General features: G+C 30.7%; 1 long non-coding RNA gene and 1 pseudogene across 1 annotated transcript in view; both read left to right on the top strand.

Annotated features, from left to right (window-relative positions):
- LOC141566993 (uncharacterized) overlaps positions 1-24,101 on the top strand; it is a 650,611-nt gene that overhangs the window by 500,663 nt on the left and 125,847 nt on the right. The gene's annotated exons all lie outside the window — the stretch shown is intronic.
- LOC141572020 (U4 spliceosomal RNA) lies at positions 6,586-6,693 on the top strand (annotated as a pseudogene).

Below are 24,101 nucleotides of genomic sequence, written 5' to 3'. Positions count from 1 at the left end.
CTGTTAAGATCAGGAAATATAGTGAATCTTTATTTGAAGCTCAAGAAAAAGGGCCATCCTGATTTGTATTGATGGTTATTAATTTTGGTCAGGATACTAAACTAGAAATTTGTAATTATGGGGAGAGAAGAAGTCACCAAACCTCCAAAATGCTCTTGATAAAGACTGTTCTTTAATAATATAATCACACTTAGCAGCTATAATCTTGGAAGTAATATAATGTAAATTAATGGTGTTAAAATCTTGACCAAATTTCATCTATTTCTTGTACGAATTATAATTATATCCATATAACTAGCATAGTAAGTGTCCATGTATTCAAATTATGAAGGAGTTGAAGGGCAAAGGGTCAGAACTCACTGAAAAGAAATGGGTCTTTGCTAGTATAACTATAAGGAAGTTACTGGCAAAAGAAGTAGTAAATTTAGATGCTTCACTTACAGTCTGAATCTATTAATACCTTCACTAGATATATAAGAAAATTCAGTAAAAATGATGGAATTTTAAAAAATACTATTTTAGATATACTCTTATTCTATTTCTAATCTGAACAATTTCATAGTGTCATTTTAAAAACTCTGTTCCTAATTACTAATCATTTTTCTACATGAATATAAAATTGTGTATTTGAAATTAGAGTTTATTGTGACTTCAGTACCCCCAAATCTAAATTTCTTGATCACTCAGAGGATAAAAATCTTTACCAAAGAAATGGATGGTGACTGAAGATAATACAGTAGACATTAAGTAGATAATAAAGTAGAATCTATCAGGTCTTCATGAGTAAGTCTCTAAGATTTCTCTGCATAAATAGTCACCCAGATTTCACTTTGTACAGAGGGTACTTTTGAGATAGTGAAAAATATCTATCAAACTTACAGTATTGGGTGCACTTAGGAATAAAAGCAGAAAGTAAAGTAAAGCGTGGATTAGTAGAGAAATAGTCATAGAGATCAGTCAAATTGAATCATGGACAGTGACTCATTGTATAAGGTAATCATGGTCAGGGAAGTCTAAGCTGAAAAGCAATGCTGACTTCATGGTAGAAATTAGAATGAGCATTTTAAGTCCAGATCCCTGATAGAGTTAGAAATCACCAGGTCATAGAACTATTAGAGGTCGCCATGAATTGCATAAGAAAAGATTATGTGACAAGTCCTTAGACATTTGTAAGAACAATTAAACATAAAACTCTAAACTAAGTCAAGGTATCACCTGAGATCTTTGCTTTGTGAACATTATTAACGTGTACAGATTAAGAAATTATGTTATATTTTTTCCTTACTCTCTTTATTCCCAGAACACTCTATCTACTGATCTCATGGTGCTTTCTACTCATCAGTAAATCAGCTCAAATATCAACTCCTAAAAGAAGCTTTTGTAAAGCCAAAGCTGCTTCCTATTCCCAATCACTCTCTAACACATTGTCCTCTGTATGTCTATCATAGTCCACACTATACCTGGGATGACTAACTGAATGGTTTCTTTGTTAATTTTCAGTCTCTTCCCAGTGGGATATAAGTTAATCTAAGGCAAGTTTGCTGTTTGTCTTCTTCATCCCTATGTGCCCAGCACCTAGAACAGTGACTCACACACTGCTGGCATGTAGTGTATTTGGTCGACTGTGGTACTGTTTTGATCTCTGAGTTCAGTTTAGATAGACAGATAGTCTAAATCCTGTGGATTTAGAGTAGCAGGAATATCAACATCATTCTCTTTTGTGTATTATTTGTGAAGGCCATTTGCTTGTTTATGTTTTTGTCATTGTTGTTCAGAGATCAACTTGATCTTACCTGAATTTCTGACGAACACAGCAAGACATGTTAATTATAATCATTATTCATTTTGCTGGAGAAAGACTGCTTTCCTTAAAATATATTATTTGATACTATTTCTTTAAAGCCCTGAAATGTAATCAGTGGATTGTTCACTAGTTTGCTATGGCAAGGTTTCAATATTTCTATGGATTTCATTCTTTTATGACTCAATCTGTATATGTGGGTGTCAATACATATGTTTGTGTTTAAACAAACTGTTTTGTAGGCAGATATCTACAAGGTATGAAAACACATATTGTTTTAGTTGTCACATCTTCCGTGTTCTAAGTTAATTTGAAATGAGTCCATAGGTGTTCAGTGATACTACAGTATTAATATAGCTCCATGACAGTGACTAGAAGTAATTCCATCATGGCTGGTATAGTGCTCTGTACAGACTCTTACTTCAGCTATTCCTGCCTTGCAAGAGGTATGCAATCATTAGTGAAGGTTTATTGTTTTGGGCTAAGGATTTGTTTTTAATCTGCGGGTTATTAAATTTAGTAATAGTAGTGGTAGGTAGTGGTAGTAATAGTTGTATTTTATTGTTTAAATGCATCCAGGAAAGTGAAGGGATTGAAAACAGACTTCAACTTGGAAAAAATGAGCCTAGAGCTATTGCTCTAAAAAGTGGTTAGAGCTCTTCGCAAAGAATATTCTGTACATTGTGCAAAATATTATCAGTTGCATTACCATACCTGCCAATCAGTCTAAACTGTTGGTAGTATGAATTTATAAAATAACATTATGCCTTTTTAAAAAAAGCAATACAAAATGTAGGGCATGCTGTGCTAAAGGTGAGGGTTGTTAGGATAAAGGAGAATGTAATCCAGGTTTGATTCTCTTTACATCTTTAATTATTCCGTTTTGAATAATTCATTTATTACATATAGAAACTGAATGTTTGGCATGTCTATATAAGCATTAGTTCAATTATTTTCCCTTCTGATTTTATATCCAAAGTCTATTAGACTGTGACATAGATTCAGATTCAGTGGTACAAATCACCTATATCTAACAGGAGAAGTTAAAATGTGAAGTATCTTTGTCGTTTCTCTGAGTATTCTACTGCTGAGGATGATTTGTTTCTATTTTCCTTCATATCAATGTTCCTAGGAGACATTCAACAGTAGTTATTGAATTAAAATGTTTGTTGAAAAAAATAATAACACATTTAATAACATAATTTTCATATCTAAGAATACAAGTCAAATATTGTATTTTCCAAAGAGTAAGATTTATTGTTAAAAAAAACAAAACAAGATTTATCTGAAAAGTGTTTAAGGGGTATAAGCTATTACTCTAGGAAAGCTAAATAAAATAAAATATTGGCTATTTTAAGTGAAATAACATTTTGCTTTGTGTATAATGGACTTGTTGATTTAAAATTCTTCTTTACATTTAAATATTTTCTTTCAGGACATGGATGATAAGCAGCCAAATGATCTACTAGAATAAAGTATCACACTATAATGTGTAATAGTTAAACTATTGGTACATTTGTTTTATCAAAGTACCGTAAGTTGAATTTGATTCCTTCAGATATGCTGGGCATCAGTACAAAATTCCATAGCTTCTTCATTAACACATCCAAAAGTATAAATATGTCACTTAGTAACACTTTTATAAACTTGCACACATATTTTTTCTTACATCGTTCACAAAACAAAGAAGTTTGCATATACCTGGTTAATTTTGAAATAAACCACATATTATAGATAACTGGAATAGAAATGGCGTTATGTGATTTTCTAAATGATCTCAATTTCTGCTTATATATCAAATAAAATAAGAAAGAGGAATTTAATCAAGAATTCTACAGGCAGAAAATACTGCTAAAAATCGTTTTGGCATACTTCTGCTTTCAAATTCAAAATGTATAGAACTAGAAGCACCACTTTTACAACAAAGAAAAGGAGAAACTTCAAAATAATGACTTTCTTGGACTCATTAAAAAATTAATCATTAAGAACAATAAAAGAACCCCAAAGCTGGGGAAAGACTGATGAGTGCAAGTAGGAAAAGAATCCAAGCATTTACTACTTACCTTAAGTAGAAACTTTGGATACTGTATAATTTTTTAAGATACTACTTTCTTTTTTTTTTTTTTTAATGAACTGCCAAAGGTGAAAGAAGGTGTATTAGTTTTTTATTGCCAATAAAATAATGTATCACAAATTTAATGGCTTAAAACAAAACCCATATAATATCTTACAGTTCTGCAGATCAGAAGTCCAAAATTAGTCTTACAAGCAAATATCAAGGTGTCAGTAGAGCTGCATTCCTTTCTTAAACTCCAGAGGAGAACCTTGTGCTTTGCCTTTTCAAGAGGCAAGGCTGACTGTATTCTTTGATTCGTGGACCCTTCCCCCATCTTCAAAGTTCATCACCCCAACCACCAGTTCTTTGATCATATCCCCTACTCTTGACTTGGACTTTTGTCTTTTTTATATGGAACCATGTGATTTTATTGAGCCCACTTGGGTAATCTAGGATAATTTTTCTATCTCAAACTTCCTAACTTATTTGCAAATTCCCTTTGCCATGTATTAATAATTAGCATATTCAGTTTTAGGGATCAGACATCTTTGGGAAGCCATTATTCAGCCTACCACAGTGGGCTAATGTGAGAATTTGAGTCCTCTGAACACTGAAGATATAATGCATTTTTCACCCTCTTGCACATTTATCTTCCACTAATCTCATCAGGCATTCACCAGGAAGATCAGGTAGAATTGCTGCTTTTTTTGTGGTGTTGGCTGGGGGAGGAGAATAATAATTATTACAGAAACTCTATTTAGACCCATATACTCTCTCTCCCCTGCAAAACAAACACTAATCTGCAAGGGGAAGAACAACAAAAACTGTGACTTTAGGGCACTTTTTGGGGGGAAAAGTACTACTCCTGAGGAGAGGCAAAAATACATGTTAATCTAGACACCACAGTTTGAAGAGAGGCAGGTGCTCATGTAGACATCACACTATTGAGTCTCAAGATTAGAGAGCATGCCTAATATTAAGGCTTCGTGAGCACATTAGAGAATGAACCTCTCTCTGTTTCCTACCGCCAGGCTATCAAGTGTGTATAAAAATATCAGACAAACAAATCTCCCTTTGAGAGGTACAAAAGATAGATTCTCTTTGGGGCACAGCACAAAGGAAAGACTCAAAACCAAGGGGAGGAGGAGGAATTCAGAAATTAAGTTCTGGAAAACCAATCCAAAATTAAAATTTAAAGATAGTCAAATGCAATATATAAAATTGAAAACAACAAAAGGACAAGACAAACAAATAAAGAAACAAAAACTCATAGACACAAACAATAGTTTAGTGGTTACCAGAGGGTAAGGGGAAGAGGGGTGTAAAGGGGATCAAATACATGGTGATGGAAAGATAACTGACTCCGGGTGGTGACCACACAATGTGATATACATGACGTATTATAGAATTGTTCACCTGAAACCTATGTGACTTTACTAACAATTGTCACCCCAATAAACTTAAAAAAAATTGTCAAATGGGATAAAAATACATGCCACATATACATGCTCTCTGAAAGACAACCACTTTAACTATAAATACATAAAAATGTGAAAAGTATAAGTTACATAATGCAAAATTAATCAAGAGAAAATTAGAGTAGCTGTATGAATATCAAGCAAAATAGACTCCAGAACAGGGAGTATTATGAGGAATGAAGAGCAACATTACCATTTATGAAGTGATAAAGAGACCGATTCTATAAGACACAGTCATCTTAAATGTTTGAATGGACCTTCAAAAAGTATGAGGCAAAAATAAAAGTTAATGACGAAACAGAGAAATTTACAATTATATTTAGAAAATTCAACATTTCTGTCTCAGTGATTAATAAGAGAAACATGCAGAAAATTAATAAGGATATGATGACCTTGATAAACCATCAACTATCATGATATCATTGATGTTTATAAAACACCACCCATCAACAGTGGAATACACATTCTTCTTAAGATTACATGGACAATTTCTCAAGACAGATTATATTCTGGTACGTAAAATTAAATTAAATTTAAAATAATAAAAATTCTACAAAGTATTTTCTCAGACCATAGTGGTATTAAACAACATATCAGTATTGGAATGATAAGCTGAAATATCCCAATTATTTGATAATTAAACAATACAGTCCTATGACATGGGTCAAAGAAGTCTCCAAAGAGGGAAAATATTTTGAACTGAGTGTAAATGAAAATACAATTTATTAATATTTGTGAGATGCACAGCAATAGAAAAGAATGATATCCTGCCATTTGTGATAGCATGGATGGACGTAGAGGGTAGTAGATAAGTCAGACAGAGAAAGAGAGATGCTGAAAGACTGCTTGATTTCTCATATATTTGAGGGAATCTAAAAAAACAAACAAACAAACAAACAAAAAAAACGAAGAAAAGGCAAAACAAAAACAAACTCATAGGAACAAGACAAACCAATGGTTGCCAGAGGAAAATGGAACGGGGGAATGTGTAAAAAGAGGTAAAGAGAAATATAGTCAATAAGATTGTGATAAGTTTGCATAGTGGTAGATGATTACAAGACTAACTGGGTGATCACATAATACGGTATATAAATGTTGAATCACTATTTTGTACACCAGAAATTAATGTATGCCAACTATACTTTAATAAAAAATATAAAAAATAAAAATAGTATTTGTGATCTGTGGCAAATACAGTGCATGCAATGAAATTTATACCATTAAATGCATATATTAGAAAAGAAAGATCAAGCTTTGCGCAGTGGCAGTATCGTAGCCAATGAGGTTTATCAGAGGCGTAATTATTGCTAATTGAAAAGAAAGATCTAAAACTAGTAATATAAACTTCCTCTTTAGGAAACTCATCAAATAATTACCATTTGATCTAAAATAAACAGAAAAATAATAAGAATAAGTGTGGAGATCAAATAAATTGAAAACATGAAAATAATAGAAAACAATCAAGGAAACCAAAAGTTGGTTCTTTGAAAAGATTGATAAAATTAATAAACCTTTAGCCGATTTAACCAAATAAATAAGAGAGAAGAAACAAGATCATGAGTAAAATAAAGATCATCTCTATCGATCACATAGAGAATAGTAGAAATAACAAGATGTCTTTAAATTTGACAACATAGATTAAACAAAAATTCCTTAAAAGATGCAAATAGTCAAAAGTCACTAAAACTAAAATAAATAACCTGAATAATCCTATATGTATTCAAGAAATTGAATTACCCATCAAAAACCTTCGAAAAGAGAAAACATCATGCCCAGAATGTTTAATTTGTGAATTCTACCAACCATATAAGGAAGAAATAATACCAATTCTACACAAACACTTCCAGAAAATAAGAGGAGTCGTCCCCGTTTATTTCATCAGACCAGCATTACCGTACTACCCAAATCAGAAAAAGAGATTTCAAAAGCAGAAAACTCCAGACCAATATCTATAGTGACAATAAAACCAAAAATGTTCAACAAAATTTTAGAGAACCAATTCCAAAACTGGTTTTAAAAAGATAACAACAAAGTGGGTACATCCCAGGAATTCAAGTGTTCTTCAATATTTGAAATTCATTAATTTTATTTACCATATTAATAAACTAATAAAAACATAAAATGTTCATCTGAATAAATGCAAAAAATATACGGCAAAATTCAACATCCATTCATATTAAAACTAGCAGCCAAAAAAACAGAAGAGAACTTTCTTAATCCAATAACTGACATCTTCAACTACAGCAAACATCATACTTAATAGTTACTTAATGAATGCCCCTGACCCAAGTATAAGACATAAGGCAAGGTTGTTCTCTCTAACTACTCCAATTTACATCACACTGGAAGTCCTAGCAAATGAAGAAAAATAAATATAAAAAAATAAAGCCATAAAAATAAATAAAACCCATTCAAGTTGTATATTACAAGTTCAATATAAATATTTGTAACATTCGTATAAATCAGCAAGGAATAATAATTTGAAACAAAATATTTTTTCAAATATAAAATTAAATAGTTATAAATATAATAAAAATTATTGTATCTGTATTAAGTAAATATAAAACACTGATGAACAAAACCAAACACACAAATAAGGAAACACACATTGTTCATGGATTAGACGATTCGTGATATGAAAATCTCAATTGTCCTCAATTTAGTGTATAGAGTCACTGTAAATCAATGCAATTCCAATCAAGATCTTAGCAGATACATATGTGTGTGTGTGTGTGTGTGTGTGTGTGCACGCGCGTGCGCGTGTGTAGATTTGTAAAGGTACAGTTAAATATTACTAAAGTAAAAGGAAAACAAATTTGGAGGTTTTGTATTACTTAATTTCAAGAATTACCATAAAGCTACAGTAATCAAGACAGTGGCATTATCAAAAGGATAAACATGTTGAATAATAGAGAGAACACAGGGCTCAGAAACAGACTTACACAAATATAATCAACTAATTTTTGATACTGTTGTAGAGAATTCAGTGGAGAAAAAATATCTTAACTAATATTTCACATCTTAAAATTAATTGCAAGTGGATCATAGATGTAAATGTAAAATGTAAGACTGTAAACTTTTAGAAGATTGTTAATAAGAGGGAATCTGCATAATCCTGAATTTGGTAAAAATGTTTTAGATATGAAATAAAAAGAAGAATTCTTGAAAGAAAAAAATGATAAATTTATAAATATTGAAATTTTTTTCTCTGTGAAAGATACTCTTAAGAGAATGAAAAGACCAGTCAAAGCATCGGTTGAAATGCTTACAGTGCTTATATGTAATGAATGAATTCCATCTAGAATATAAATAGAATTGTTAACTCCCTATTATAAAACAAACAATTCCCCAAAAATATACGTATGCAGAGATCTAAACAGACATTTCACAAAATAACATATATGGATAGCAAATAAACAAATGAAAAGATGTTCAACATCATTAATCTTTATGAAAATGCAAATTACAGTTATAATGGAATACCTCTGTATATATATTATAATGGCTAAAAACAAAACAAAAACAAACCTGGGAATAACAAGAGCTCTTGAAGATGCCAAGAAACAGGAACATTCACATATTTCTAGAAAGAAAGCGAAAATGGTACAGCCACCTTCAAGTATACACTTTTTTGTTTTTTGTTTTTTCTTAAGTGAAACACACACTTACCATTAGACTTAGTAAGTCCACCCCTAGATATTTACTGAAGTGAACTGAAAACTTATATTCACTCAAAAGTCTGTATGTAAATGTTTATAGCAGTTTTATTCATAATTGAAAAAAAAGTGGAATCAACACAAATATTCTTCAACAAATGAATGATAACACAGTTAGATACATACATACAACAATTACTCAGCTATAAAAAGTAAATAGTTACGAATTTGCACAACAATATGGATATATTTTCAAAGCATTTTTCTAAATGAAAGGAATAAGACCAAAAGGCAATGTACTGTATGATTTTAATTATATGACACTCTGGACAAGACAAACTGTTGAGACAGAAAACATGTCAATAATTTCCAGGGATGGGTGTCGTGAAAAGAGTTGACTACAAAGGAGTGAAAGAAGGTAATTTTGGGAATTATGGAATTATTCTGTATAGTATTGTGGTGATAAGTACATGGCTCAATGCATTTGTCAAACCTATAGAACTGTACACCACAAAAAGTGAATTTTACTGTTGATAAAAATCAACTAGATTGAGAGAAGGAAGGGGAGACCCAATATAAAATGCAAGCTGTGGTTAATATATCTAACTATATTACATGCATGTGACATAACCACAATGAAACAATTGGAAAGGAAAGAGCTGCCTTAAGTAGATCATTAAATGTTACTTTAACTCAATGGTATAAGACAGAATACAAAATAATTGAATGCATATGATATGCCTTAGTTAACTATGACTTAGTTAAAAATTTTAGAGGGTTTAGCAATTTTCAAACTACTATATATGTATATCATGTTTGAACAAGTAATTATATATATACATATATATGTGTGTGTGTGTGTGTGTGTGTGTATATATATATATACTGTCAGCCAAGTTTCTCATTGTAGGAAAAAGAAGTACATAAACAAAGGAAGAATAATACATGTGGAGTTGGACTTAGAGATATCAGTAAAAGCATATTTTCATTATAATGTGTATACATATGGATGGATACAGAGATGAATATGGATATGTGTGTAACATGGATTAGTATACATACTTACATTTCCTAACCCCATATGCTAAGAAAGCCTAGAAGTTGCCTCTGCACTAGCAAAGAAAACACTTCACACACATATTTTGGTTTCTAAATATGGTTCTCCAATTAAAGGAATCAGGGCTTCTTGGAGAAATGGCTGTGGCAGGAAAAATACAAGATGATCCTGCAATAACTTATGGTGCCAGAATGTAAGATAGTGTTAAAAATAAAAATGATAGTAACAACAACATAGTAAGTAGAAGAAGTAGAAAAAGGAGATGAAGGAGAAGGAGATGACAGCAGGAGCAAACAGAAAAAAACTTCCACTGGTTAAAAATGGAACAATTTGATCCATGAGCTAAACAATGATAATCTTGGGTTATACCCAAATGATACAATGATCCCTAAATCTATAGTGATACAAATAAATAATTCAGTAAAAATTTAAATGGAGGAAAAATACAACTATTACAGGATTCCAATACATGTAGAAGGAATGAAGGGAATAGAAAAATTACTATTAGAACACTACAGTTAATTGCTGCAGGCAAGAAGTATTGAGGAATACTGAAATTAGTAGGAGAAACTTTAAAGAGAAATATGACATTTGTATAGACTCAGTGATTCTCCTCCCAAACATTTATTAGTTACTATAGTGGTTTTAACATGTTCACAAATTCCTTGAGTTTAATTACCTCTCCTTGAGTGAATGCTGGGCTCAGTTACCTGCTTTTAATAAATAGAGTACAGTGAGTGAAGAAAAAAATAAACAATTTTACAGAGAAGACAAACTTAACAGATACTACCCTAACCAAGAGATCAAGGGTAATATCATGAGTAATAAAATTAGTGATATTGTATATTCTGTGATACAAAGTGAGGACAGGAACATATCACCTCCATACTATGCTTTCCCAAAATTTATATACTCAATCTACTCATGAGCATACATCAGCGAAAACCAAATTGAAGGACTTTAATTAAACAACTTAAGAGTATTCTTCAAAAATGTCAGGTCATGAAAAACAAAGAAAAATGAAGAAAATGTCACAGACTCGAGGAGGCAATGAGTACATAACTGTATGCAATGTAATACCCCAGATTTGATCCTAAAACATTAAAATCAAAAACACATAAATGGAAAAACTGGGAAAATACGAATAATGTCTGTAGTGTAATTAATTGTGTTGAATCAATGTTAGTTTCTTAGTTTTGACTCTTACATACCATGGTCATGTAAGATGTTAGTATTAGGTGTAAGTAATATAGGACTCTATGAAGGATATGCCAGACTATCACTATCATCGTTGCTACCTTCTCTAAGTCTAAATTTGTTTCAAAACAAAAAGTTAAAAAATAAATTTTACACTTAAAATAATATTTCCAGGATTATGCTGTAGAAAATGTAATATATGTCATCAGAAAAGCAAAGCTGTAGACACATCTATTTTATATAGAAAATCAAATGTTTATTGAAAGTGGATGCAGAATAAGAGAATATATTGTTTACATATTTTATTCCACATTTTTTAAATTTCCAGAATATTCATTACAATAAACAAAATATATTCTGAGGAAAAATATGATAAGAAAAAAGTAAAATTCAAAATTTGGTCACTTTCACAATTTAATTTCAAAATAGATCTTGCAAGAGAATGTGAGAAATATAGAATTAAACTAAGTTATTTATTGAGTGTTGAAGAAATTTACTAGCCTGCTTTCTCAATACACAGCAATTATCTGTGAGTCTTTGAGTATTAAGCAGGATTAATGCACTCCACTCCCCACAAATGTTCAAATTCCCTGCAGTGTGGAGAGAAAGATATCTGCCCTAAAAATAAATGCAATGCTTTTAGTGCAAGCATGTGCAATTTTTGATTGCTTGATATGTAGAGGGTGAAAGGTAAGGCAAATCATGAACAAATTTTTCTTGGTTGTGTGTCAATTTCTGAAAAAGTAAGTTTTGAAAAAGTCTGTCCATTTTTTAACAATGTCAAGAAATACATATAGACAGGTACATTATATATATATACACATATATATATATACATATATATAAAGTTTGGGAAACTATTTTCATCTTCAGCATACATTATATTTCAGACTCCTCTGGTGTATGGAGAAACATACATTTTTGTGGACACAAAGTATTTTGTTACTCAGTTCAATGTATTGTATAATTCAGAAATGTTAAACTGAAGTTATATTTTAAAATATATTTTTAGTCATTCTTTCAGTCATTCAATAAAATTTTTTTGACTGCTAGCTTTTTGCATTTGTAAGAAAGATTCTGATTTCACATGCACTACGGCCAAGACACAATGGGACATGCATTTGTAGGAAAATGTTCATGCTTGTGAAACACAAAGGAGTAGAAGTCCACCTAGAGGAAAGGATACCTCATGTGAAAACAATTTCAATACATATAAAGCACACTTTTAAACTTCATTGTGAATGCACATGACCTTGGGATCTATTCAGTGGACCTGCTGTGTATCCTGAACGCTGGTATGTCTGCGCAAATGGCACCGATGCTGGTAGTGTACAGCCCACAGCTGGAGTAGCAGGGCTACAGGGCGCAAATGCTTATAAATGCCCCAAAGCAGACTCCAGCACACTTATATACAGTTATCCCAGCTTTTGAGTCCTCGTCATACAAGACGAGAAAATATAAATGCATAAAGGGAATAGATACTTCCACTAGGGTATACGTTCCATGAGGGTAGGGATTTTTATTGGTATTGTTTCTGCTGTGATTCTGGTTTATCAGTGCTTAGCAAATGATAGGCGCTCTGAATAATTTTTTGAGTACATAGTTCATTGATTAAAATGTGATATATGGAAAATGGGAAGTAGTTTCCCATGTAATAATTATACACCTTTATGCTTCAAAATTAGAGAAGTCAAGTATGAAAGTCAAATATTTATTAGAGATAATTGGAGGTTGAAACAATAGGACAGGCTCTTTTAACGATACATGAAAATTAATAAGCAAATAAGGCAATAAATAGACGATGTATTATACAATTGTACACTTGAAACTTATATGGTTTTGCTAACCGATGTCACCCCATTAAATATAATTTAAAAAATGCAAACCAGATTTCTGAGATTATAAAATTTTAAAAGATGGGAAAACCTAACTAAATTTAACCAGGAAAAAGAAGATAAATAATTTAGCTGTGAAATGTGTTAATAGACCCACTACAAAAACATATAACATTGTTCTTTTTGTTTATACATTAGAGAAAATGTGTGCATGTTTTTGTATGTATGCAATTGCTTCTCTAAGTTCTTGAATATTTTTCAAGAAATGTTGTCTATATCATCAGAATATTGTAAACATCATGGCATAACTTACTTAAAGCAGTAAATACGTCCTGGCACATAATAAATTGGTAAATTATCATTATTATTGATAGCTATAATTAAAATAATATAAAATAATTCAGTGCATAAATAGGTAACTATGAGAGGGATGAAAACGAGAAGGTATTTGGAAAAAGAACATTTTATTTTGAGTCCTGGTTTCTTTGCTAATAAATTATGTGACCTTGAGCAACCCCACAGATTATTCTGGATATTAAATACAAGGGGGAAAGGTTTTATAAGCTCTGCAGTACTAAACAAATATGTGTGTATAGGACTGAAAAAATAGAGACTGTTTCTTAATATTGTAATTTTCATGATATTCATGTCAACCTATGAAGATTTACTGAAAACTATACAGAGTGCAAAATATATGCTAAAACCCTGGTGCTCATGCTTCCTCTGTCCAAAATCTCACTGCCAAACAGTCTGAAAGCTAGAAAAAGCTTAAAGAAAATTCACTCGTGAATGTGGAACTGCATGGTGGGTGCAGAAAGGTGTTTAGGTCGCTCTTATATGTATGGTTTTATTAAGGTATAAATCTTCCATTATTTTCCTAGCTGCAGGACAGATGGCTGCCCTAAAATGGAATCTGGAGGTAGCATCCACATACCGAATGTCATTATACACAGCAACAGCTGGGTTTAGCATATCCTTCATTTGAAATCTAGTTCAGAGGAAAGACAAAAATTCATAGGCTGTTTATTATCACCAGGCACTATATCGAATGTTAAAATTGGAAAGCTTTTCTAAGAATTTGAAATTTAAGGAGAGCATAGCTGTAGTTGCTAGGAAATCCATGGTTGAAAAAATGACCAGTCCTAGACCTGTGGAACATCCTGTGTTAAATTGTACACGGGAACTAATAATTTAAGGCCAAGGGAACATAAAAAAAGGTGATGCAAAATTAAAGAAAATACTAGTATAAGACAGAAAACTGGAGAAAACACTTGGTCTGTGTGAAATTTTCCAGGCTTTATCATATTTTATACAAATCCAATTTATGCTTCTGAGAACGAGAGCAAAGCACTCAGTCAGTTCAGGGTAACATAGTGCCACAGACTGGTGGCTTAAACAACAGAATTGGTTTTCTCACAGTTCTGGAGGCCAAAAGGTCTAGCAGGATCACATTCAGGTGAGGGCTCTCTTCATGATTTGCAGAGGGTGCCTTCTGGCTGTGTCTCACAGGCTATTACCGTGTTTCCCCCAAAATAAGACCTAGCCATGCAATCAACTCTAATATATCTTTTGGAGCAAAAATTAATATAAGATCTGGTATTATATTATATTACATTACATTACATTACATTACATTACATTACATTATATTATATTACCCAGTCTTATATTATAGTAAAATAAGACTGGTTCTTATATTAATTTTTGCTCCAAAAGAAGTATTAGAGCTGATTGTCCAGCTAGGTTTTATTTTGGGGGAAATAGGGTAGGGGTAGGTTCTGGGAGGGGACAGAGTGAGCTCTGGTGTCTCTTCTCAGCAGGACACTAATCCTATGAATTTAGGGCACACGCTATGACCATCTTTAAATTTAATTACCTCCTAAAGGCCCTATTTCCAAATACAGTCATGGGGGGGGGTGAGGACTTCAACATATGAACTTGGGGGGAACTCAATTCAGTACATATGACGCTCCTAAATTCATGTTATTGTAGTATGCAGGGCTATACATTTTTTTAACTCCATACTTTTTCTTCTGGAATTTCTCTGTGGTTTTTGAAGACAACTTGGTGGACCAGACTCGGACCATCACCAAGTATCAAGCTTGCCTCTCATCCCAGGGGCCACTTACTAGTTTATATGACTTGAAGCCAGTCACCCCTAAAAGTCTTTTTTGTTGGCAAAGCGAGAAGGATAATAATGTTATTAACCATACAAAGTTTCGGACAGGCATGTACAGTAAGCATTGATAAAAGATCTTACAAAACAAAATTAGCCTTAAAAGAAAATGTCTGTGAAAACATTTTTCTTCAGATGTCCACATTTAGAACAGTTAATTTCTCATAATTTTTATCAATATTTGGTGTTTTGAAGCTTTAAAAATATATCTGCAGAAATATATTTAAAATATGCATATTTTTGTTGACCATAATGATTAAGATTTATATGAGTAAAGAATTTATATGCAGAAAAAAGTTTGTTTTGTGTTTTTGTTTTGCCTTGGTTTAAATGCATCATGAATGGTGGGAAGTGATCAGTGTTAGAGATGTACAGGAAAAATGATAGTAATAATAACTGACAGGTATATAAAAGTTTTATTAAAAAATCCAATTTATAAATAGGTTATTGAACAAAGCCACAAGTTAAGTTAAAGCTGTGATTTGAATCTTTGAAAATATGTAAGCGTGTTAGAGTAACTGGTCAAATTAGTTTCTTTAATTTAACCATAATAAAAAAGTGTTAGATAAACTAATCAAAACATCCTTTTGAAAATAATTGTGCATATATTTTAATGGACTTTCTTATTTAATTAAAACACTGATTGAATAACTAAAAGTTCCAGATGCTGTAGTAAGCCTTGATGTTGTAATGAAAAAGTAAAACGTGGTTTTATGCTTATCAATCTCTTATCCTAAGTGAAACAACAGACAAACATGGCAATAAAGAGTATGTTCTGATTTTGATTCTTAAACTTCATAAGTTTATATCCCAGATCAACCAGATGGCTCTGCTTGGGCCACTCTTTTACTTACAAAAATAATGCAATTAAAAATAAATGTGAAGGCCAAGAAAATAGTGGGAGATAAGTGTGACAGGTTCTACGTGGTCTGAGATGAAGTTTCAAAGGTCTCAGATTAGTTAATTCTATGGAAAATTCAGACTTACATGGTAAAATGAACCTTTGAAGCTATTACCCTGCTATAATAATCATCATCACTTTATTTCATACATCTAAACTTCTATTCAGGTTTACAACTATTCTCTGTTATTTTAGAACAAATATAAAACATAATATTGTTTAATTAATACCTATTTCATTAAGTTTCTATAAAAGATAAGTACACTTAAAAAAAAATAAGATAGCCATGACTGGTTTATCATTCATAACATTCCCACAATACCTAACTTAAAATTCTCCAATAGGCAATAATCGAATTTTCCTGATATTTTCTTTTTTTCCAATGGGTTCTTAAAAATGTATTTATAAACATGTTAAATATCTTTTATTATGTAATTTATCCTTTTCTTTATATTTTTTTCTTTCAAAATATTGTTTTAAATAAGTTGTGCCATAGGTTTTGTAGTGGTTTTGTTATTTCACACTTTCTGTTTTTTGTTGAGACATTTTGGCACTTATAGGAAAATAAGAGCAGAAACAAAAACATTTTTCTGTACCTCTACTTTCTGAACACTGGTGGGTAGTTTTAGAGGTTTGATTTGATTCAGGGTAGAGTTTTTGGAAAGAATTCTTTGTATTTGGCAGTGTGTACTAGTACTTTCATCAAGAACCACATTACAACTGGTCTTTTCTATTTTGAGGTTAGACTGGCCATTGACGAAACTTGCCAAAATTATTTTTCTTTCATTAGGTTTTTGTAAGACGGTGGTATTCGAGTTCTATCATTCCTCTTTTTTGTTTATTTGTTTTTTCCAGCTGAATTACTTCTATAGAGAGAAAATTCTCCTCCTCATCTATTTAGTTACCCAGAGGTACCATTCATAAAAGGAAGGCAGGAGAGATTCTTGATTCTTTCCTTTTATTCACCAGTTTTCAGGATAATAAGTTAGCTCTGTAGCATCTTTCAAATGTATCTACAAAAGTCTTTTGTTTGTTCACATTCTCTAGTATCATTTTTGTATTTAAAAATGTAACATTTAATGTGCTTCAATCCATTACTCTGACAATTTTATTTAAATTAAAACTGTCATATTGCAAATGTTGTCGATGCAAGCCTCTTCAGATTCATTATTGAGTTTTTGAGAAGACTGGAGTAGGTTTTTATAGCTTTGTTTTTTTATGATATAACATGTTGTCCAAGCTCATGTTTTCTATTTCTTACCCCCAAACTGGAATCATCTATCCCCCCAAAAGCACAAGTTCTTGTGATATGAAGAGTGTCAGCCTTTGTTCTAGGTTCCTGATGACTACTGAATTGTTTCCTGTTTCTTGGTCTTTTTAATAGTTAGAGATCATGTTTCCTTAACAGAAGTTTTATCATAGATTCATTTTGATATCTTTGATTTAAATATGATATTTTAATATTTTACCTTCTTTTGTTTCATATTCATTTCTGTTTGGTTAAAAATCTTGGTTCTTAATGACTTTAAATTACTATTTGGTTTACATATTATATACATGCAGCAGTTTATTAGTAACAATACCAAATTATAACCCAAATATGGTTTTACTCAACATAATTCTAGAATTATTTTGCAGTATTGTTGTTGTTGTTCTTGTTCTTAGTTCATATTTCCTTACTGGGTATGATAGGCAATTTAAATGTTTTCAGGTCACTTAGAATAATGTTTTGCCTATTTAGTATTCAACTCAAGGCAAATTTCAGTTCATTTGCTTCACGTCTTTTTATGTTAATTTAAATTTGTTTTATGGTTCTATAAAATATTTACATGGTTCTCATATGAAATCTAAGTAATAAGTTAGAAAAGCATTGCTGTTGTTTCTGACTCATCCTATATTCTCTCTTTTCTACATGAATGATATTGTTGTTCATTGTATGATTAGGGCTTTCATTAAAAAAAGCACACAAATAAATTTGAATCTATATGTAACTTTCTTAGGTAAATAATACCAAACTGCATACATTCTCTTGCTTTTTCACATCATTTTGTATCCTAAAGATCTAGTAGTAGTCTGTAATTGCTAGTCTTTATTCCGTGTATAGCTGCACAATTCCTCACTATGCGAATGAACCATACTTTATTCAACTAATGCCTATAGATAAAATTATTTTTTCCAGTCTTGTCAATATAGTTTCTATCAATATATCTATCAATATAGATTCTCCAGGGTGTAAGTCTTTGCCTGGAAGGGAACTTGATTTGGTTAGCTGGTGAGTTCATGGCAACCAGAAATCTCAGCAACATCAACTGTACTTCCACTCACTTGTACTTTTTTTCTTACCCTCAACAGCAAACTGAATATGGAAAATCTCATTTAAACTTCTTCTGAGATTGGCTTACTAAATTATCCAGTGAATACCTTTGAGTGATTTACTGGTTTCTAACTGTCAAGGCATTAGAAACCTCTTTACCTATCCTCTTCCACCTTGTCTTATAAAAAAGCTGATACCACAAAGATTTGGTTATATTGGTGTTTCTTCCCCCCCCCCCCCATTCTCCCCTACCTTGTCACTAGTCTTGTTATTTTGGTTTTGTTATCAGAGTTGCTCAGTTATTTGTGAGAGAATTTGTAGAAGCTCAAAACTATCACCATCTTTCCAGAATACTGTCTATACCAATATAATGTGATTATATATATATATATATATATATATATATATATATATATATATAAAATCATCATAGACCTGAGATTTTAATTATATGTATATAAAACTCTTTGTTGAAAATAAATAATTTTGGCTTCATTGTAAAAATGGATATTCTTTTTAAAATATTCATCATGCTAGTGTTTTGTCCAGTCTGATAAATTATGACTAAGACCTGCTAACCTTAATGTTCTCATTATTCTCTATGAAAAAAAAATGTTTTCAATGACAAAAGTACGTTTTTGAATCATCGGCTTTTCATTCAAAAGCTGCTATGTCCAAATGTGCTCATGATAGATATTAAATAAGGTTACTTAGTAAACAAGGGAAAAATTAAAGAGCTTCAAGTATATTTTTAAATTCTATCAATAGTTTTTTTTTTGTTTGTTTGTTTGTTTGTTTTTAAAATACAATATCTTTTCTTTTGTTCTTTTTAGAAAGTAAAGTACTGTCTTGGTCTAAAATTATACTATGAATTTTGGAATCGTAAAGCAAATTTCATCTTCTGAATGGATATTTTAAGAATTTATGTTAGTATGAGAACATATTTTCTTATTCCAGATTACTTGTAGTCATATAAATTTTATAAATCACCTCTAGCAATATGAAATTCAATTTAATTGACTGAGTGACAAACTGGTTTATTCTGCACTTATTAAATAGTGTATAATAAACCTCATTTTGTAGGTGACACATATGCTAAGCATTCAGAGTGTGTTTCTGTGTACTGCTTATCATTTAATCTCCTCTGAAACGCTTTAAGAACATTATTATACAGTTGTTGTTTGTTTTCTTCCAGACAACATTGGCTTAGAGAAGGGAAAGAAACAGTATAAAAGCACTATAAAAGATAAATTTAATACTCCAAGATAAGCCTGAGTAGGACACTTGTAAGCTACCTTAATAAAAATCAAATGCAGAGGACATTAATTACCTGAAATATGGCAATAATAGATAATCTCAAAAACATCTCAGCAAACACCACCTAGAAATCATGGGTAAAAGGCAATAAAATATTTTTTAAATGCACAAAGAAATCCCTAGAGGTCAAAATGAAAAGGGACCAGAAAATAAAGTGGGTCATCAGACACCATTTCTGCCTGTCTTGATAACAAAAAAGTTTGAGTATTAAAAGGCCCATAGACAGAGACCAGGCAAGTGGGAGCACTGTTACTGAGTCTCCTATGTAAAATAGCAATACTCAAAGTGTAATTCCCTTAATTCAATAGTGTAATGGAAAAAACAGTCCAAGTAAGCCAACAAAGAATTATCAGATGTGCCCTGACTCTGAATGGGGTAAAACTAGTCACATCGCATATTTTTAATGCAAATGTGGGACTTGAATTTATATACAATATGTTCCCAGAATTTTTTAAGTCAACAAAGACATTTTATAAAACACATTTAGATGTATCTTAATAAAACTACAGAACTCACAAAAACAAAAACAATACTTAACTATGACCCAAAAATCCTCCACCCATTTTTTTATTGACAGCATATTTTTTAATGACAGCAGTAATATTCAAAGTATAAAATCATATACTGAAAGTGAAGACATAGAAGTATCTGTCAACACAGTATTTTGTAATCGTGTACAAAATAATTTAATAATGTGGGGAAAACAAAAACATTTTTAGGCAAACAAAAACAGATTTATTGTTAATTACCCTTTAATAGGAACTTCCACAATATGTAGTTTGGATGGAGGAAATTAAACCCAGGGGAACAATTAAGATGTAACATGATTAGTTGACAATGACAGCAAAAAGTCGTAAACACATGGATAAAATTAAACAAAGTTTGACTTAATAAAACAAAAATCAAAATGGTTACTTTTATAGATAAATATGTAATAGAAACAACATTCTTTAAAAGTTGTATGCTCTGGGTGGTGAACATACAATGTGATATATAGATGATGTATTACAGAATTGTACACCAGAAACCTATGTAACTTTATCCCCCCAATAAACTAATTTAAAAAAAAGGTAGTATACAAGTAGCATGAAAGTTAACTGAAGTAAAGAAGTCTCATGTTCTAGTATTATTCAAGAGAAAAATAAAAATATGTTAACTGTAAGCTTTGCTAGAATATGAATATTCAAGAATTGATGGTAACAGTTAAAATAATTGAAATATGAAATACAACGTCCAAAGCTCTAGAATGATAAATCCCAAATGAGACAAAAATTGAATGATGTGTGGGAAAGAATATGGAAAATGCAGAGTACATAGGAAGGACAAAACAAAATATTAACATGAATCCAAATATATTAACCATTATAGGAAATGCAAATAGAGTTAATCACCAATTGAAGAAAAAATTTAGATGTAATTTTTAAAAATCTATTTATATGTTAGTCACATGAAATGCAACTAAAACACAGAGGCAGATATTTTAAGATTAAAGATTACATATATAATATAATACGTAATATATCAAAATATAATAATCATATTAAAATAGCAAATTATATTTTAAAAATAACATAATAGAACAGATGACAAAGCTATTACTAAATATAAAGGTCACTGAATACATTAAAAAATAAAATGTATTGTGGGCAAATAACAATTCTAAAAATTTTGCCACAAAATAATATAACCTTAAATTATATAAAGCAAAAATAAGTACTGGTACTGAGAGTTCTGAAATTCACCAATATTGTGGGAGTTTTTAACAGTCCTTTTCAAGTAACAGGTTGATCATGCCTCTTGAGGATACAGATGACTTAAACAACATTAGCATGAGCTTGACTTAATGACTACGCATAGGATCCTGAATCTAGCAATTTAGAAATCCACATGCTTCCCAAGAGCACATGGAATTAAAAAAAAAAAAAAAAAAAAAAATTAGCATAGATATGTTTCAAAGATTAAAGAATGATTATTATGAGAAGTGCTTTCTCTGACAACAGGGTAATGAACATATAAGTAAAAATAACTTATGTTGAATAAAAATGTAAAGATATGCTCTTGATAAATCATGGATCAAAGAAGGAATCATAATGGAAATTAGAAAATACTTAGATATAAACTTTAATGAAAATGGTGCCAAGCTAGACCAGCAGTGTCCAGGGGATATAAATTGAAAGTGACATTTCTGGCATTGAATGTTTAAATTTAAGAAGAAGAGAAAAAGGAAACAGAACAAAATAAATATTTAAGAAGTTTGAAAAAACATATTGTAGAATAAACTACAAAAATGTAACAACAGGTAATAGTACAGAGCAAAAATTAATTAAGACAAGGATTCAACAGATAAGTTAAAAAAAGCCAATGTCTGAATTTATAACGCTCATAAAATTGGCAAAACCCTTGTGAGATGAATTAATAACATAGGATAGAGAGAGAATGAAGAATTAAAAAAAATAATGGAAATTGAAATGGAGATAAAACTCTAAATAGAAACTAAGAAACTGAAAAAAAAAAGGGAATACTATTAATCACTTTAGGACAATTAATTAGAAAGGAGACAAAATGGACTATCCTCTAATAAAATGTAATTAAGTAAACCTGGCTTAAAATAATTAGCAAACATCCATATATCTATGAATATATTGAAATTATTGAAACAATATCTGAGTCTACAGAAAGAGACAGAAAACGTTTGTCCCAGATAGTTTTGTAGGTGACTTTTACCAAAAATTTAAGGAAAGGATGGTGCCAATTTCATAATATTTCTGACACAGACAATAAGAGGGAAAATTATTAGAGTTTCATTTGAAATGTTAAAAAAAAATTCCTTTAAAAATCAGAAATAGACAAGGATACCCACTTTCACTGTTTCTGTTCAACATTCTACCAGATATCCTGGTAAAATCATAAAATAATAAAATAAAACAAAGACAGAATAAGCACCATTGATTTATTTCGTATAAGATATACCTGACGATAATTAACTGAGGATCATATACAGAAAATTTATTAGAAATAATGGAGTTCAGCAAAATTGCTGAATATAATAACATTTGAATGTCAATTTCTTTAATAAAGCTCAGCAACAGAAATGCAATATATTAAAAAACTGATAATTTACAACAAAAATAATGTATACAAGGATTCAGAAATTAATTACATAAAATATATGAAGGATCTTAATGGTGAAAATTCAAAAGCTTTTCATAAAAAATGGAGGAAGTTGAAAAATATGAAAAGCTATGTGATGTTTATGAATGAGAAGCAAAATATTACTCATTAATATTTTTCAAATTATCTTTAAGTTTAGGAATTTAGCCAACTATAAATTAAGCCAATTAATTCTAAAATTTATGTGGGAATGTTATGGACTTTGAATAGTCAAGAATATTTTGACGAACATGAAGGTGTATGAGAATTAGTTCTCAGCTATCAAAACATTATGGAGGTATGTAATGGTTCTATATGAAAAAAATAAAATAAAATTGAATCCCTGATTCACACAATATAAAGAGATCAATGTGCAAGTATAGGCGAATGTTTTTATGGCCATTGGTAGTTAAACATTTTGTAAACAAGATAAAAATTATGCTTGACTACATTAAAATTTAAAATGTCTGTGCAACAAAAGAAAAAAACAAACAACAACAAAAAAAATATGAGTTACAGGTGGGATAGGATATTTGCAATGAAACTCTGAAAAGTTTACTATAGACTATATCACAGACACTTTAAAATAATTAAGGAAATTATCCACCCTATAAATAGCAAGATAAGCAAATGATACCAAAGGACAACTCATAGCAAGTGAAACCTAAATAGCCAATAAACATGGAATTTCACTGATAATTAGAAAAATCCAAGCTACAATAACAATGAGATACTTTTCATGCTCATAAAATTAATAGTCTAGTTTTACTGAAAACTTTTTTGTTACACATGGGAATGTTAATTGCTCTAATTACTTGGAAAAACAAATAGAGGAAATAGTGCATTTGAAGATAGTAATACCCTTTCTATTTCAGTTCTATATACTCTAGATCTTATGCATATTGAGATGTGTAAAATGTTCAAAGCAACCATGTTTGTAAAGCAAGAAATTTGAAAATATCTAAATGCTCATTGAAGAATAAGACCTACATTTTATACTCATATAGTCTTACATATCAGACAAGGGAATAAACTCGAGCTACATGTATCAGCATGGATAGAATTCAAAAACATAAATTTGAGAGAAAAAGATAAAAGTATGAAAAGTATGATGTTATTTGCATAGTTTAAAATTATTAAATCTGGATGAACAGTATTATATC

This window comes from Rhinolophus sinicus, linkage group LG05, assembly GCF_036562045.2.
Source record: "Rhinolophus sinicus isolate RSC01 linkage group LG05, ASM3656204v1, whole genome shotgun sequence".
NCBI classification, from domain to species: domain Eukaryota; kingdom Metazoa; phylum Chordata; class Mammalia; order Chiroptera; family Rhinolophidae; genus Rhinolophus; species Rhinolophus sinicus.
This window is presented reverse-complemented; position numbering and strand designations above follow the sequence as displayed.